The sequence below is a fragment of the Rutidosis leptorrhynchoides genome, chromosome 9, assembly GCF_046630445.1.
Source record: "Rutidosis leptorrhynchoides isolate AG116_Rl617_1_P2 chromosome 9, CSIRO_AGI_Rlap_v1, whole genome shotgun sequence".
Taxonomy (NCBI): Eukaryota; Viridiplantae; Streptophyta; class Magnoliopsida; order Asterales; family Asteraceae; genus Rutidosis; species Rutidosis leptorrhynchoides.
This window is the reverse complement of record NC_092341.1, coordinates 326,190,332-326,208,533: the sequence shown is the minus strand read 5'-3', so window position 1 is coordinate 326,208,533 and position 18,202 is coordinate 326,190,332.

The following is an 18,202-nucleotide window of genomic DNA, read 5'->3' as shown; positions in this document are numbered from 1 at the left end:
AAAAAAGTCCACTAAACCATCTGAAATCAAAAAACGATCGAGTTTAGCCCGGGAATCACACCATTTGCTATAACGAGTATAAGCTCTACCACCCAACGGGTAGTCAATCAGTCTAGAAGAGGAAATAAAATGGTTGAAATCCGCAGCAGATAGAGAGCAAAACATGGAACCATGCCTTTCGTTAGCTGATCTAACCGAATTAAAGTCACCGAACACCATATAATTTCCGGGATGCGAAGACATAAAATCAGAAATAAATGACCACAACTGCCGCTTAGCAACACGCTCTTGAGGAGCATATACGTTCAAAATATAACAAGGAGAAGAGCTACCAGAAAGATGACCATCTACAATAAGAACGTTATTAAAAGAAAGAACCCGATTTTTATGGAAACACGAAGGATCCCATATAGTAAGGAGACCACCGGACCTACCTCTAGCACTCGAAGTAGCCACATCAAAAGAAGAATTACCCCAAAACGACCGAACAATGAACAAATCTAATTGCAACATCTTCGTCTCTTGCATACCTAAAACCGAAACTTTAAAATCATTACAAAGATTCCGAATCCAAGATTGCTTTTGTTTTTGTTTCACCCCTCCACCAATGTTGATAGATAATGTATTCATTAAACAGGTTTCATTGCACCCATTCTAGATAACATCGCTTTAAGATCTTCCTGGCATCCTTTCATATCGTAACCCAATGAGTTACCGATAGCAATATACCCATCAAGTTGTTCTAACAAAATCTCCTCCGCTTTCTTTGCATCCGGTGAGCCTGCTTTAATATTAGAATCAGAGGAAAACACAGGCTCCCCTGAAGAGAATTTGGGAGAGTAATACCGATATCCATTGAATCCCGGTGGAACAGGAATAGAAGACGATTGTGTACGGTCTGAATCGAGCTTGCTTGGTGAAGCATTCCTGACACTATCCACGGAGACAGCCTTGTCTTTAGTTTTCTGACCAGAATCATTACGTTTTTTAGACTTAGTCGAATAACCGTCAGATTCTGCTTTCTCATTTTTACCATCATCCTTAGCAGGGGGTATGTCCTCCGGTTCTTCAACATAAGGGGGAACAAAATAAGAGAAATCAAAAGAATCATTAACAAATTCCCCATCCTCCAGATCACCGTTACTAGAGGCATTAGAGTTGTCCTCATTAGGAACCCTGTCGTCATCAGAATGTCCATACTGAGAATCATTCACAACCTTAAGAATTTTTGGACACCAATCTTCAGCTTCTTTGATAAGTACAGTGTATTCCTTATTCTGAACCGAAACCTTAAGACGTTCAACAATCGGGTCAAGATTAGTTGTAATAATACAAACCTTACCAATACTCTTCTTATCTTCGATCTCAGCATCTTGGAATAAAACCTGACCAAAGTGGAAGGCAATTTTATTAAAAGCATCATAATGCCAAGCACGAGCTGGTAAACCAATAATTTCCACCCATATCGCCCTTTCCTTTACCGTAAAAGAATCAGAATAATCACAAATTTCCGATAAAGAATTACGGACCAATAGGTTTTTCCTGAAATTATCCCTCGAAAGCACATTGGGAAATTCAATCCAAACCCACGCTCCACCCATATATTGAATATGCAGAGACTCGAACCCCTCCTCAAACCAAATACGATGAAGAAAAGGGATTTGAGCAGGGTTAGAAGCTTTACCAAAAAGGATCAAATCAGAATTCTCAAGAATTATGAGTTCATCTTCTTCAATAGCAATCTGCTTCATGGGAACATTAGGGTTAATAGGAACCTTCGAGCCACCCACCAAGGATGCGTATGATGACCCCTGCATATTCCCATGTAAGTTAACCGGATCAACCTTAGGGTTCGATTTTGGAGCTGATACATTAGGTTTTGGGATATTGCCAAAACCCTGGCTGTTTCTACGTTTCAACGAATCTGTTCTATCAAACTTGGCTAGAGAAGCATAAATATGAAAATTGCCTACCCATGTCGACGAGATAGCCCTTTCAATATATTTCACAGATGAATTATTAAGGAAACGAACAAAGGCAAAACGGTAACCACCCTTCGAAAGTTTCTTAGCAATATAGACATCGAGAACTTTACCGTGTTTTTCGCAGAGAGAACGTAGATCCGATGTTTCAAAATGGTGAGGAAAATTGGTGATGAAAAACGTTGTAGAAACCTTTTCAGCGTTACGATGATCGGTGAAGGAAGACGATGGCATGATCAGATCTTGGGTTTTTCCGTTTAAATTCGTCAGATCCAATCTAGATCTTGCGGCTCGTGAGCAAGTAGTTGTTACTAAGTCACATGAAATATGACATAAGGAGATTGTAGGTTGCGGTCAATGACTTGGAGGAGGTTAAATAGTACAATACATATGAAAGCATGCTTTTCCAATAATAAAGGATGTGTAGTCTGCATCTATTGTTCTCACATTACCAAAACATTACTGAGAATTACAAACAGCTTGAAGGCATTGTCGAATTTAGCAGTTGATGGTCGTTTCACAACAAAACGAATGGCAACACTGATCGAGGGAAGTGATAGTCACGAAGCTGACAGTGAAGGTGAAACTATCAAGAATAGATTAATTCCGTAAATGATTGAACAATTCGTGTGGAGAGTGAGACTTAAAAGATTACCAGTACGTATGAAGTTCGATAAAAGAGGTTTAGATCCCAATTCGGTTAGATGCCCAGTGTGTGATGATAGTGTAGAAAATGCTTTAATATTTTGTCGACACGTGATAAATATTTGAAATCGGGTATATCGATGGTGGAATCTTGGGCACTTCAATAATCTAAGTATATCAGAGTTGTTTCAAGGTAACAGATGCCAAGCAACATCATTTCGAGGGAAACAACTATGGCAAGCGATGGAATGGATTTCGGGTATGCAATTTGGAAGAATGGAAGTAAGAAGGTATTCTCGAATCAAAATACCATCGCAGCATTAACCTTAAATGAAATTCAAATCTGGAGCTTCGAGTGGATAAGTAAAAGATCGAACAAAACTCGTCTTGATTAGCATCAATGGTTGATCATACCGGGTTCTTTTGGTTGCCTCTTTCCGAAAGATATATCATCATAATGTTAATTTTTTTCGAGTCAGTCATGCTCTTGATTTGTAGCATTTTGTAGCTATCATCACAGTTTAATTAGTTTTTGTTTTTGGGTCGTTTAGGCACATCGTGCCTTGCTGCAAGATGCAGCTTGTATATATGTATATACCTCTTTACTTATATATATTAGTTATTATTATTAGGTTAACAAAAAGAATAAAAAATAAATATCAGAAAATCACCAACCAAATTAGGAGTAAAGAAAATCGTCAGCCAAACTAGGGGATAAGATGTCGCCAAAAGCGTCACAAAAATGAAGGGGTGGGGAAGCAGATGAGTGTAAATAAATAAGGCATGTGAAAAAGACGAAAATAATTCTCTAAAGTAATAAAATATTGACGTGAATCGTAAACGCCTATGTTCTAATGATATATTATAAATATAATTAATTATAATTTATAATATTTACAATATAAAAAAGATCGAGCGGTGGTGAAAATTTGTGTAAACTAGGAGGCAATGCCCGTGCGTTGCACGGCTTGTCTCAAATTTCACTAGTTTGAAATTCGTATTCCGAATGGTTAGAGTCATGGTGGGAGTTGATTGAAAATATATTAACCTTGAAGTGAAAGTTGATGTTAGTCCTATTAATTATACAAGTGGTCAAGTAGAATTTTGTGTATATGTTTTGTTTGCCACTATGAAAATCTGTACATTCGGGTCATATATACTAACCATGAAACTCTATATAAACAAAAGTTTACTAAAGGTAGTTAAATGAGTTAACAAATGATGCCAAAATACATTATAAGACTTACATATTGTAGTACGTTTCATAATATTAAAACATATATTACTTTTACAATTTACCAGTAAATTTTAAGGTCTCTTTTTTTTTGACTTCATACGTGACAATAAGTAGATACATAATAATTGGAGTACATAAAAAAAACTTCTAAACATAAACATGAACCATTACATTGATGCCAAAAAACTCGTGAATAGAATAAAATTGAAGGTTCATAACATTGAATAACAATTGATATAAAAATTAACAATTATTTATTAACTATTATAATAAGGATATGTAACACCACTAAGATTAGTAAACCTTATAAACTTTTCAATAACTGTTATCTTTTTTTCCTTAATTTAACTTTAGTTATAAACATTCATTCATAATAAGTAAAATTTATATGTCATAAATTATATGATTAATTTCAAATTTTTTCATTTTCCTTATCATAATTTTGTCATAATTTTAAAATTAAGCTATGGCATAATTAATAACAATAGTTTCAAACTTTTTATTTTTCATATTCACATTGATAGTTATCTGTAACGACCCTGGATTTTCCAACGTTTATTTATTAATAATTGTTATTATTAATACGTGTGTTTAAACGAATGTATGTTATTACATTTACATGTTGTCATGACTAAACGTACTTGACTTTAATTGCCTGAAACGTCTTTGTGACACACGAAACTTGCACGAATAATATTTTCAAGTATTATTTACATTCATGATTAATTTTATTAATCATTTTAATTAACTATTTTTGTTAGTTAGTTACTTGGGCTTTTATTGGATTTATTTGTTACTTACATGAAACTTGGGCCTTTTAATTGTACATGGGCTTAGAAGCCCACCCTACCCATATTAATGGACTTAGTTAGTCCACTAACACTTGTAAGTATCACTTAGGATGGAAATTAGTTAGTTTGTGCAATTGGAATCTTGTTAGCTCATAATCCCCATGAAACCCCATCCATTAACCACCTTTTATGAGCTTTACATGCTAGTAACCATCAAACAACTCCTCCCCCCTTTCTTTTGCAGCAGGACGTCAGCCTTAGAGGGCTAGATGGGCATTTTGGTTTCATTTACCTTATCACTTCATCACTTGTTTCTCTCACAATTACAAACACTCTCAAACTTGCAACTTTCTTTCTCACTTTTCTCTCATCTTGTAAGCAACTTGAACTTGTTCTTCTTCTTCTTTTCTTTAATCAAAACCGTAGCCTAAGAGCTCTTTATCATCATCATTCTTTGATTGTTATAATCTTTTGTTAGTTGTAGTTGTTTACTTGATTATTGTTACTTACTTACTAGTTGTTATCTTTCTTTACTTACATATTTTCAAGAATCAAACTTGGTAGTTTATTCTTCATTTTTCTTGTATCTACAAGAACAAACAAGAACATAAACTCTCTAGTTTATGTTCTACACTTAAAGTATCAAAAGATTGTAAGTTTATGTGTTGATTAAAATCATACTTGTGATTCATGAAGTAAACTTTAAAGTTTACTTTCTTAAAGATCAAACTTTGGTTTGAATCTTAAAAGTATGAACAACCATGAACAAATTACTTGTTTACTTAGTTTACTTCCTCATTTTATACACTTTAATTTAATGTTTTTTGTTGTTGTTGGTCAAGCACTACAAGTTAGAATTGATCTCATACTTTCTTGAAACTTAAAGTTAACTTTAAAGATTCAAGAACATGGAAGTGTAACTCTTTGTTTATAACTTTACATACTTGTGTTGGATTTAACTTTATAACCTTAGATCTAGACTTTTGGGTCTTGGATCTTCAAGATCTAACTAAGAACTATGTTCTACATCTTAAGATCTTGATTAGTTAGTTTACTTTCAAGTTTGTAACTTGTTTTTACTTTTAAAGTTCATGTAAGTGTTAGATCTAAGACCATGGTGTAACCTTGGTTCATCAACTTCATACAACTCTTAAGTGAGTTGATCTACACGTCTTAGACTCACACTTGTGTCATAATTGTCAAAACTTAGTTAGTATTACTTTTATATTTCATGTATGTGTTAAATCTAAGACTTTGATGTAACTTTGGTTCATCAAAACACTTGCAACCCTTAATTGAGTTGTGCTTCATGTCTTAGACTTACATTGGGTTATGATGGTCAAACCATGGTAAAGATGATGTAAACACATCAATGAGTTGTACACTTGAAGCTATAGGCATCAAGGATGAGAACCATGATGAACATCAAGCACCAAACTCACCGGAACCCATTATTTTTCTGCTTTCTGCCTTCTACCTAGTGTTTACTGTTTCTGTGTCTGACCCGTACGACCTGGGCTACTGTAATTATGTTTTTCAGATATATATTTTCGAGTAGATAATTTTTCATATAGGACTCTTCTTAATCCGAGTTACGGTTTAGGATTTATGGCCCTCCGATCGTCACTATGTCCTTTTAACGTTGTGCAGAAATTTCTGACCTACTCACACTTAGACCGTCTCCACGGTCAAACAAAGACGAGTTTGCTTCTGTAAATTTTACCACACTTAAAGGACTCATATACGGAGCCAGCCACTGGTCTCACCTTAATTCAGTAAGGATAGAGGCCGTGGTGACTGATCGAAATCAGCTTTTGTTTTAAACTACTTTCATGAACGAAACTTACTTTACACCTTTTGTTTGATGATGAATGATGATGACCCTTAAGACCTTATTTACATACTTTTAAACCTTTTCGTACGATTCACTGACTTAGTACTATCTGACTTAGGTTGAGGACCCGTTTGGACAACCTTCATTACTTGCTTACTTTCCGAGTCATACTTTCCCCTACTTTATCATTGTGAGTTATAGCATTCCCTTTTTACTTTAACTTATTTTGGGAACTGAGAATGCATGCGGATTTTATGTTTTACATACTAGGCATGAGTACTTAAACTTATTTATGTGTGGGTTATACAACGGCATAAACATTCCCTTTAGCTCGGTAACGTTTAATCATTGGTTTTTGAACCGTGAACGCGAATCTTAGATATGGATCCATAGGGTTTGACATCCCCACTCGGGCTAGTAGCGCTAGCATTTAATGAGTGTTTAATACTTCGTAAACATACGCACTTGCCAAGTGTACTTTCAGGGGGTATAAACGTTAAGTTAGTTACCAAGTGCCCACGGTTAACATATATTTTATCATACTGTTTTGAAACGCTCTTTGTAGCACTGAAATCTCGTGGCCTACCTTACATACTGTTATACTTAAACTATAGCTCACCAACCTTTGTGTTGATGTTTTAAGCATGTTTTTCTCAGGTGCTTAAGGTTATTTGCTTCCGCTGTCGTGCTAGTCTTGCCGTAGACACCCGCTGCTCTAGTGTTATCACCGCATGAACTGTTTACCTTGCATTCAAACTTTAATACATTTGAACTATGTTTTGTAACGACCTAAGGGTCACATACATTTATTCATGCTTGCTATTCGTAGAAGCATACTGTTGGTGTAAAACAATTGACGTCGGTTGTGACGTCATCTTTTTTATCGTGAATGCAACTTCTTTTATTACAGCATATAGTACTTAACCTTGTAATGATCCTGTTGTTGATGATTTGTACATGATGGTTTTGTACGGGGCATCACATTTGGTATCAGAGGGGCCCCTGATGCCCCGTACAAAACCATCGTGTACGAATCATCAACAACAGGATCATTACAAGGTTAAGTACTATATGCTGTAATAAAAGAAGTTGCATTCACGATAAAAAAGATGACGTCACAACCGACGTCAATTGTTTTACACTAACAGTATGCTTCTACGAATAGCAAGCATGAATAAATGTATGTGACCCTTAGGTCGTTACAAGCCATTGGTGCCGACGCGCCCCTGATGGACGTCTCATTTCGATCGGACCCGCTCGTTACCAACAGATGATGGCCGCTCAAGGACGACCAGTTCAGCCACCCGTACAGCCACCACATGATTTTGACGACCCGTCATCCACTGATGCTTCATCCGTCGACACCTCCTCAGACGACTCCAGTGATGATGAGGACCCTGCTGATTTACCTATTCAGCCACCCTCCACCCCGCCGAAGAAGCGGTATCGCTTCGACGGTACCATCATTCCGGGGATCAACGGAGGACGAGCCTTCACTGATGCATTTGGCCGGTGTCGTAGGGTTACTGCTCGTAAGCGGCTTGTGCCGTACCCTGCCGACCCACAAGTGCGTAAGACACCCCGTTACGTACTGACTATTTCTGGAGCCGGGACGTCTGCACCTCGTTTCGTGAGGTCTGCACCACCTGTACCGCCGGCACCACCCGCACCACCTGCACCGCCGGCACTGCCTGCCCCACCATCTCCCACTGTCGAGGAATTGAGAAGGGAGGTGGGAATCCTCCGAGCTCGGGTTACTGAGCTCGAGGAGCAGTTGGCTCAGGTTTTAGACATCCTACACCCACCTTCACCATAGGACCTTTTGTATTAGATTTCATGATGTAATCTAGTTGTAGTTTCATATTTCACTTATGTATTGTACGGACTTATTCAGATGTATGAAACTTATTATTATTAATGGAACTTTGCGTTATTTAATTCTTGCACGATGTTCTATTTACATTACTGTACGATGATTCTGTGGTATTTGTACCTAGATGCGTTATTTAATAACATGTGATGTTTTGATTCCATGTTGGTTACTATATACTGTATTATTACTATTTGAATGCTGGATTTTGACTTGAGTCAAAATGTTTGTATAGAACACCACGGCTAACGGTCGATCCACACCTACTGCTGCTCAAATTGAAGAAATGATCCAAGAACGTGTAGCCGCAGCCCTAGCAGAAAGAAACCTCCAAGCTCCACCGCCACCACCACCGGTTATCCCACCCGTTCGAAATGGGTGTACTTACAAGGAATTCCAGAGCTGCAAACCACATAACTTCAGCGGCACTGAGGGACCGGTTGGTCTCACCAGATGGTTCGAGAAACTTGAATCAGTATTCCGAGTTAGCAACTGTTCGAAGGACAACAAAACCAAATTTGCTTCTTGCACGCTGTCTGACGGTGCGCTCACGTGGTGGAACACAATGGCACAGGCACAAGGCATTGATGAGGCGTATGCTACGCCATGGGAAGAATTTAAATGTGCCATGATTGAGGAGTATTGTCCGAGAACCAAAATCTAAAAGATGGAAATGAAATTCATGCAGTTAAAGGCCGTTGGGAACGACCTTGATGGTTACAACAGGAGATTTTTGGAATTAGACCTGATGTGTCCGACAATGGTCACCCCGGAATTCAAACGAATGGAAAGGTACTTCTGGGGTCTCCCTAAGAGCATTAAGGGAAACATCACCTCATCCAAACCCCCAAATGTTCCCGAAGCGATGCACATGGCGCATACTTTAATGAATCAAATAACCATCGATGAACCGAAGAAAACTAAATCTGAAGCGGGTACTAGTGAGAAACGCAAATGGGATAACCACAACAACAACAACAACAACAACAACAGGGGAAGGAACTATGATCAGAACCCGGCAAAACGACATGAGGGTTTTAGGGAAAACAACAACGGTGGAAACCCCAACCCCAACAACAACACCAACTCCAACCCAAACTATAAAGGAACCTTACCACAATGCAAGCGGTGCTACAAGCACCATACTGGGTATTGTAATGTTGTGTGTGAGAAGTGCCAACGGGCTGGGCATATCAGAAAAGACTGCAAGGTCACCACTTTGAATGGGAAGCCGAACCCCACAGGTCCAAGGAAGTGTTACGAATGCGGGCAGACGGGCCATTTCAGAAATGCGTGTCCAAACAAAAGAAAAGATGGCGGACCACCCCGCGCTAGAGCTTTCAATGTTAATGCAAGGGACGCACGCGAAAACCCCGACTTGGTGACAGGTATATTCAAAATCAACAATCTTTTAGCTTCTGTCTTGTTTGATACTGGTGCGGATAGAACTTATGTATGTAGACATTTTTACGATAAGATTAATTGGTCATTAGTCCCGTTAAAAGAGAGTATGCTTGTCGAGGTCGCCAATGGAAAACTTGAAAAAGTTGACCATATTAGTCGAGGAGCTATTATCAACATAGCTGGTGCAGATTTCGAAATTGATTTGATACCCATCAAACTGGGAAGTTTTGACGTGATTGTCGGTATGGATTGGTTGAGTAAGATAAAGGCCGATATTATCTGTGGAGATAAAGCACTTCGCATACCACAAGGAGATGGCGAACCACTGGTTATCTATGGAGAGAGATGTACCTCGAAGTTAAACCTCATTAGTTGCGTGAAAGCGCAAAAGATTATGAAGAAGGGACGTTTTGCTGTCCTAGCACATGTGAAAGCGGTAGAAACTGAGGTGAAGAGCGTGAACGACGTTCGAATTGTGAACGAATTTTCCGATGTCTTCCCAGAGGAATTGCCTGGATTACCACCGCCGAGAGCCGTAGAGTTTCAGATCGACTTAGTGCCAGGAGCTGCACCTGTAGCTCGCGCACCTTATAGACTCGCACCTTCCGAGATGCAAGAATTATAGAGTCAACTACAAGAACTACTTGACCGTGGATTTATCCAACCAAGTTTTTCGCCTTGGGGCGCACCTGTGTTGTTTGTGAAGAAGAAGGATGGATCCTTCCGTATGTGTATCAACTACCGTGAACTCAGCAAATTGACTATCAAGAATCGGTATCCTCTTCCCAGAATTGACGATCTTTTTGATCAACTACAAGGATCGAGTGTGATAATGCTAAAAACAAACATATATTTCATAGCATTATTCCTCAAGAAAGACAAGCTTTTAGTTGCAATTGTTCTATTTAAAAGTGATATTCGTTTAAATAATAAAAGGTGAAGACAAAAGATAGATTCGACGAATTGAAGACGCAAACGACCAAAAAGCTCAAAAGTACAAAATACAATCAAAGAAGTTCCAATTATTGATAAGAAACGTCTCGAAATTACAAAAGTACAAGATTCAAAACGCAAAGTACAAGATATTAAATTGTACGCAAGGACGTTCGAAAATCCGGAACCGGGACCAGAGTCAACTCTCAACGCTCGACGCAACGGACTAAAAATTACAAGTTAACTATGTATATAAATATAATATAATATATAATTAATTATATATATATATATATATATATATATATATATATATATATATATATATATATATATATATATATATATATATATATATATATATATATATATATATATATATATATATATATATATTATATTTATATAATAAACCGTCGGTAAACAAAGAGCCAAAATGAGTGAGCTGTAATTACAAACTCCGCGACTCGCGGAGTTTGAAGAGCAAAAAGGCCGCGAGTCGCGGAGCCCCAAATATTGAAACTGCCTATAAAGCTCGCGCATTCTGATCGTAAAAAAAATAACATATATATCCATCCATCTATCTAAACGTAATATTTATATTTATAATTTATATTTTAATTTTAATTTTAATTTTAATTTTAATCCTAATAATAAGGGTATGTTAGCGAATGTTGTAAGGGTGTAAGTCAAAATTCTATCCGTGTAACGCTACGCTATTTTTAATCATTGTAAGTTATGTTCAACCTTTTTAATTTAATGTCTCGTAGCTAAGTTATTATTATGCTTATTTAATCCGAAGTAATCATGATGTTGGGCTAATTACTAAAATTGGGTAATTGGGCTTTGTACCATAATTGGGGTTTGGATAAAAGAACGACACTTGTGGAAATTAGACTATGGGCTATTAATGGGTTTTATATTAACTAAACAATACCTTGTTAATTTAATATATAAACTTATAATTCGACGTATTTATATATAACCACTTACGCTTGACTGGGTACGGTGGGCGGGATATCTATAAATACCAATAATTATTCATTTTACCGGACACAGAACTGGATTAATAGTTAATAGACATGTTGAAACAGGGGTGAATTATATTCAAGGGTAATTGGTGTAATTGTTAACAAAGTAGTAAAACCTTGGTTTACACGCAGTCGATAACCTGGTGTATTCATTAAACAAAGTATTAAAACCTTGTTACAATTCGAATCCCCAATTAGTTGAAATATTTGACTTCGGGAATAAGAATAATTTAACGAAGGCTTTCGCTCTTTATATTTATGACTGATGGACTATTATGGAGAAATCCGTATGGACATATTAAATAATCTAGGACAAAGGACAATTAACCCATGGGCATAAAACTAAAATCAACACGTCAAACATCATGATTACGGAAGTTTAAATAAGCATAATTCTTTTATTTCATATTTAATTTCCTTTATTTTATATTTAATTGCACTTCTAATTATCGCATTTTTATTTATTGTTATTGTATTTAATTGCACTTTTAATTATCGTACTTTTTAATTATCGCAAGTTTATTTTATCGCACTTTTATTATTCGCAATTTCATTATCGTTATTTACTTTACGCTTTAAATTAAAGTCCTTTTAATATTTTACATTTGGTTTTAACTGCGACTAAAGTTTTAAAATCGACAAACCGGTCATTAAACGGTAAAAACCCCCCTTTATAATAATAATATTACTTATATATATATTTGTATTTTTATAAATTTAAACTAATATAGCGTTAAGCTTTGTGAAAAAGATTCCCTGTGGAACGAACCGGGCTTACTAAAAACTACACTACTGTACGATTAGGTACACTGCCTATAAGTGTTGTAGCAAGGTTTAAGTATATCCATTCAATAAATAAATAAATATCTTGTGTAAAATTGTATCGTATTTAATAGTATTTTCTTGTAAAATTTAATAGTATTTTATACCCCTTAGCTTTAACTATCAGAGTGTCTACTCAAAGATCGATTTGCGATCCGGTTATCACCAGTTGAGGGTGAAGGAAAGTGACGTGATGAAAACTGCATTCAGGACTCGTTATGGTCATTATGAGTTTCTCGTGATGCTATTCGGTTTAACAAATGCACCTGCCATGTTCATGGACCTCATGAATCGTGTCTGCAAGCCGTACTTGGATAAGTTCATTATTGTCTTCATAGATGATATTCTCATCTACTCTAAGAGCGAAGAAGAACATGAGCAACACCTTCGACTAGTGCTTGAACTCTTGAGACAAGAGCAAATTTACGCCAAATTCTCCAAGTGTGAATTTTGGTTGAAGGAAGTTCAATTTCTGGGTCATGTTGTTAGCGATCAGGGTATCAAAGTTGACCCCGCCAAGATTCAAGCTATCAGCAAGTGGGAGACCCCCACTACTCCGACTCATATTCGCCAATTCCTAGGTCTCGCTGATTATTACCGAAGGTTCATTGAAGGATTCTCTCCGATTGCGCTTCCTTTGACCGCGCTGACTCACAAGGGCAAGAAGTTCATTTGGGAAACAGCACACGAATCAGCATTTCAAACTTTGAAGAAGAAGTTAACCACCGCACCTATCCTATCGCTTCCTGAGGGCAGTGACGACTTTGTTATTTATTGTGATGCATCGAAGAGTGGTTTTGGTTGTGTACTGATGCAACGATCAAAAGTTATTGCCTATGCCTCCCGTCAACTGAAGATTCACGAGCGGAACTACACTACTCACGATCTTGAACTTGGAGCCGTTGTCTTTGCGCTCAAATTGTGGAGACACTATTTGTATGGAACTAAGAGCACTATCTTCACCGATCACAAGAGTCTCCAGCACATCTTCGATCAGAAACAACTAAATATGCGACAACGACGATGGATCGAGACATTGAACGACTACGATTGTGAACTCCGTTATCACCCTGGCAAGGCCAATGTTGTAGCTGATGCTTTAAGCCAAAAGGAGAGGACGACACCTCTTCGTGTTAGGGCTCTGAACATCACCATCCATTCGAACCTCAACAGCCAGATCAGAGTAGCCCAAGATGAGGCTCTCAAGAAGGAGAATATAACTCATGAACATTTGAACATACTTGTCTCTCGATTCGAGGTTAGGGAGTCTAGACTCCGATGTTATGCCGGAAGAATTTGGGTACCTTATTATGGAGATCTACGGAACCTTATACTTGATGAAGCATACAAATCGAGATATTCGATTCATCCTGGAGCTGGCAAAATGTACCACTACCTTAAAGAACAGTATTGGTGGCCGAATCTTAAGAAGGACGTTGCGACTTACGTTGGTAAGTGTTTGACTTGCTCGAAGGTTAAAGCCGAGCATCAGAGACCTTCTGGTTTACTTCAACAGCCGGAAATCCCACAATGGAAGTGGAAAAGGATCACAATGGATTTCATTACCAAGCTACCAAAGACGGTGGGCGGATACGACACTATTTGGGTTATTGTTGACCGCCTTACCAAATCTGCACACTTTCTAGCGATGAAGGAAACGGATACAATGGAGAGACTTGCTCAATTATACATCAAGGAGGTTGTATCTCGTCATGGTGTACCTTTATCGATCATCTCAGATCGCGATCCCCGTTTTGCTTCTAGATTTTGGCGTTCTTTGCAAGAAGCCATGGGAACTCGTCTTGACATGAGTACTGCTTATCACCCTCAGACTGATGGGCAAAGTGAACGAACGATTCAGACCTTAGAAGACATGTTGCGTGCATGTGTCATCGATTTCGGAAAGGCCTGGGAAAGACATTTGCCACTCGCCGAATTCTCGTACAACAACAGTTATCACTTAAACATTAATACCGCACCTTTTGAAGCATTGTATGGCCGTAAGTGCCGATCTCCTATTTGTTGGGCCGAAGTAGGCGAAAAGCAAATCACCGGACTCGAGGTAGTCCATGAAACGACGGAGAAGATTGCTCAGATTCAAGCTAGACTTAAGACTGCCCGCTACCGTCTAAAGAGTTATGCCGATCTTAAACGTAAAGACTTTGAATTCAATGTTGGTGATCGTGTAATGTTGAAGGTTGCACCTTGGAAAGGTGTGATCCGTTTTGAAAAATGTGGAAAGTTAAACCCACGATACATTGGTCCTTTTAAAATATTAGAACGTGTTGGACCCGTTGCATACCGTTTGGATCTACCAGCACAATTGAGCTCAGTTCATCCTACCTTCCACGTGTCAAACTTGAAGAAGTGTCTTGCTGCACCTGAACTTATCATACCACTTGAGAAACTTACAATTGACGACAAACTCCACTTTGCGGAAGAACCTGTTGAAATTATGGATTGTGAGATCAAAATTTTGAAATGCAACAAGATTCCGATCGTCCGAGTGCGATGGAATGCCAAACGAGGACCCGAGTTTACTTGGGAGCGAGAGGATCAAATGATGCGGAAGTATCCTCACCTTTTCCCGACTCCTCCATCTACCTCAGCTTAAATTTCGGGACAAAATTTTCTTTAATAGGTGGGTAATGTAACGACCCTGGATTTTCCAACGTTTATTTATTAATAATTGTTATTATTAATACGTGTGTTTAAACGAATGTATGTTATTACATTTACATGTTGCCATGACTAAACGTACTTGACTTTAATTGCCCGAAACGTCTTTGTGACACATGAAACTTGCACGAATAATATTTTCAAGTATTATTTACATTCATGATTAATTTTATTAATCATTTTAATTAACTATTGTTGTTAGTTACTTGGGCTTTTATTGGATTTATTTGTTACTTACATGAAACTTGGGCCTTTTAATTGTACATGGGCTTAGAAGCCCACCCTACCCATATTAATGGACTTAGTTAGCCCACTAACACTTGTAAGTATCACTTAGGATGGAAACTAGTTAGTTTGTGCAATTGGAATCTTGTTAGCTCATAATCCCCATGAAACCCCATCCATTAACCACCTTTTATGAGCTTTACATGCTAGTAACCATCAAACAACTCCTCCCCCCTTTCTTTTGCAGCAGGCCGTCGGCCTTAGAGGGCTAGATGGGCATTTTGGTTTCATTTACCTTATCACTTCATCACTTGTTTCTCTCACAATTACAAACACTCTCAAACTTGCAACTTTCTTTCTCACTTTTCTCTCATCTTGTAAGCAACTTGAACTTGTTCTTCTTCTTCTTTTCTTTAATCAAAACCGTAGCCTAAGAGCTCTTTATCATCATCATTCTTTGATTGTTATAATCTTTTGTTAGTTGTAGTTGTTTACTTGATTATTGTTACTTACTTACTAGTTGTTATCTTTCTTTACTTAAATGTTTTCAAGAATCAAACTTGGTAGTTTATTCTTCATTTTTCTTGTATCTACAAGAACAAATAAGAACATAAACTCTCTAGTTTATGTTCTACACTTAAAGTATCAAAAGATTGTAAGTTTATGTGTTGATTAAAATCATACTTGTGATTCATGAAGTAAACTTTAAAGTTTACTTTCTTAAAGAACAAACTTTGGTTTGAATCTTTAAAGTATGAACAACCATGAATAAATTACTTGTTTACTTAGTTTACTTCCTCATTTTATACACTTTAATTTCATGTTTGTTGTTGTTGTTGGTCAAGCACTACAAGTTAGACTTGATCTCATACTTTCTTGAAACTTAAAGTTAACTTTAAAGATTCAAGAACATGGAAGTGTAACTCTTTGTTTATAACTTTACATACTTGTGTTGGATTTAACTTGATAACCTTAGATCTAGACTTTTGGGTCTTGGATCTTCAAGATCTAACTAAGAACTATGTTCTACATCTTAAGATCTTGATTAGTTAGTTTACTTTCAAGTTTGTAACTTGTTTTTACTTTTAAAGTTCATGTAAGTGTTAGATCTAAGACCTTGGTTTAACCTTGGTTCATCAACTTCATACAACTCTTAAGTGAGTTGATCTACATGTCTTAGACTCACAGTTATGTCATAATTGTCAAAACTTAGTTAGTATTACTTTTATATTTCATGTATGTGTTAAATCTAAGACTTTGATGTAACTTTGGTTCATCAAAACACTTGCAACACTTAATTGAGTTGTGCTTCATGTCTTAGACTTACACTTGGGTTATGATGGTCAAACCATGGTAAAGATGATGTAAACACATCAATGAGTTGTACACTTGAAGCTATAGGCATCAAGGATGAGAACCATGATGAACATCAAGCACCAAACTCACCGGAACCCATTATTTTTCTGCTTTCTGCCTTCTACCTACTGTTTACTGTTTCTGTGTCTGACCCGTATGACCTGGGCTACTGTAATTATGATTTTCAGATAGATCTTTTCGAGTAGATAATTTTTCATATAGGACTCGTCTTAATCCGAGTTACGGTTTAGGATTTATGGCCCTCCGATCTTCACTATGTCCTTTTAACGTTGTGCAGAAATTTCTAACCTACTCTGAAATGTCCCGTTCTTATTGATTAAAAACGTTCCATATTAATTGATTTCGTTGCGAGGTTTTGACCTCTATATGAGACGTTTTTCAAAGACTGCATTCATTTTAAAACAAACCATAACCTTTATTTCATAAATAAAGGTTTAAAAAGCTTTACGTAGATTATCAAATAATGATAATCTAAAATATTCTGTTTACACACGACCATTACATAATGGTTTACAATACAAATATGTTACATCGAAATCAGTTTCTTGAATTCAGTTTTTACACAATATCATACAAACATGGACTCCAAATCTTGTCCTTATTTTAGTATGCAACAGCGGAAGCTCTTAGTATTTACCTGAGAATAAACATGCTTTAAACGTCAACAAAAATGTTGGTGAGTTATAGGTTTAACCTATATATATCAAATCGTAACAATAGACCACAAGATTTCATATTTCAATACACATCCCATACATAGAGATAAAAATCATTCATATGGTGAACACCTGGTAACCGACATTAACAAGATGCATATATAAGAATATCCCCATCATTCCGGGACACCCTTCGGATATGATATAAATTTCGAAGTACTAAAGCATCCGGTACTTTGGATGGGGTTTGTTAGGCCCAATAGATCTATCTTTAGGATTCGCGTCAATTAGGGTATCTGTTCCCTAATTCTTAGATTACCAGACTTAATAAAAAGGGGCATATTCGATTTCGATAATTCAACCATAGAATGTAGTTTCACGTACTTGTGTCTATTTTGTAAATCATTTATAAAACCTGCATATATTCTCATCCCAAAAATATTAGATTTTAAAAGTGGGACTATAACTCACTTTTACGGATTTTTACTTCGTCGGGAAGTAAGACTTGGCCACTGGTTGATTCACGAACCTATAACAATATATACATATATATCAAAGTATGTTCAAAATATATTTACAATACTTTTAATATATTTTGATGTTTTAAGTTTATTAAGTCAGCTGTCCTCGTTAGTAACCTACAACTAGTTGTCCACAGTTAGATGTACAGAAATAAATCGATAAATATTACTTGAATCAATCCACGACCCAGTGTA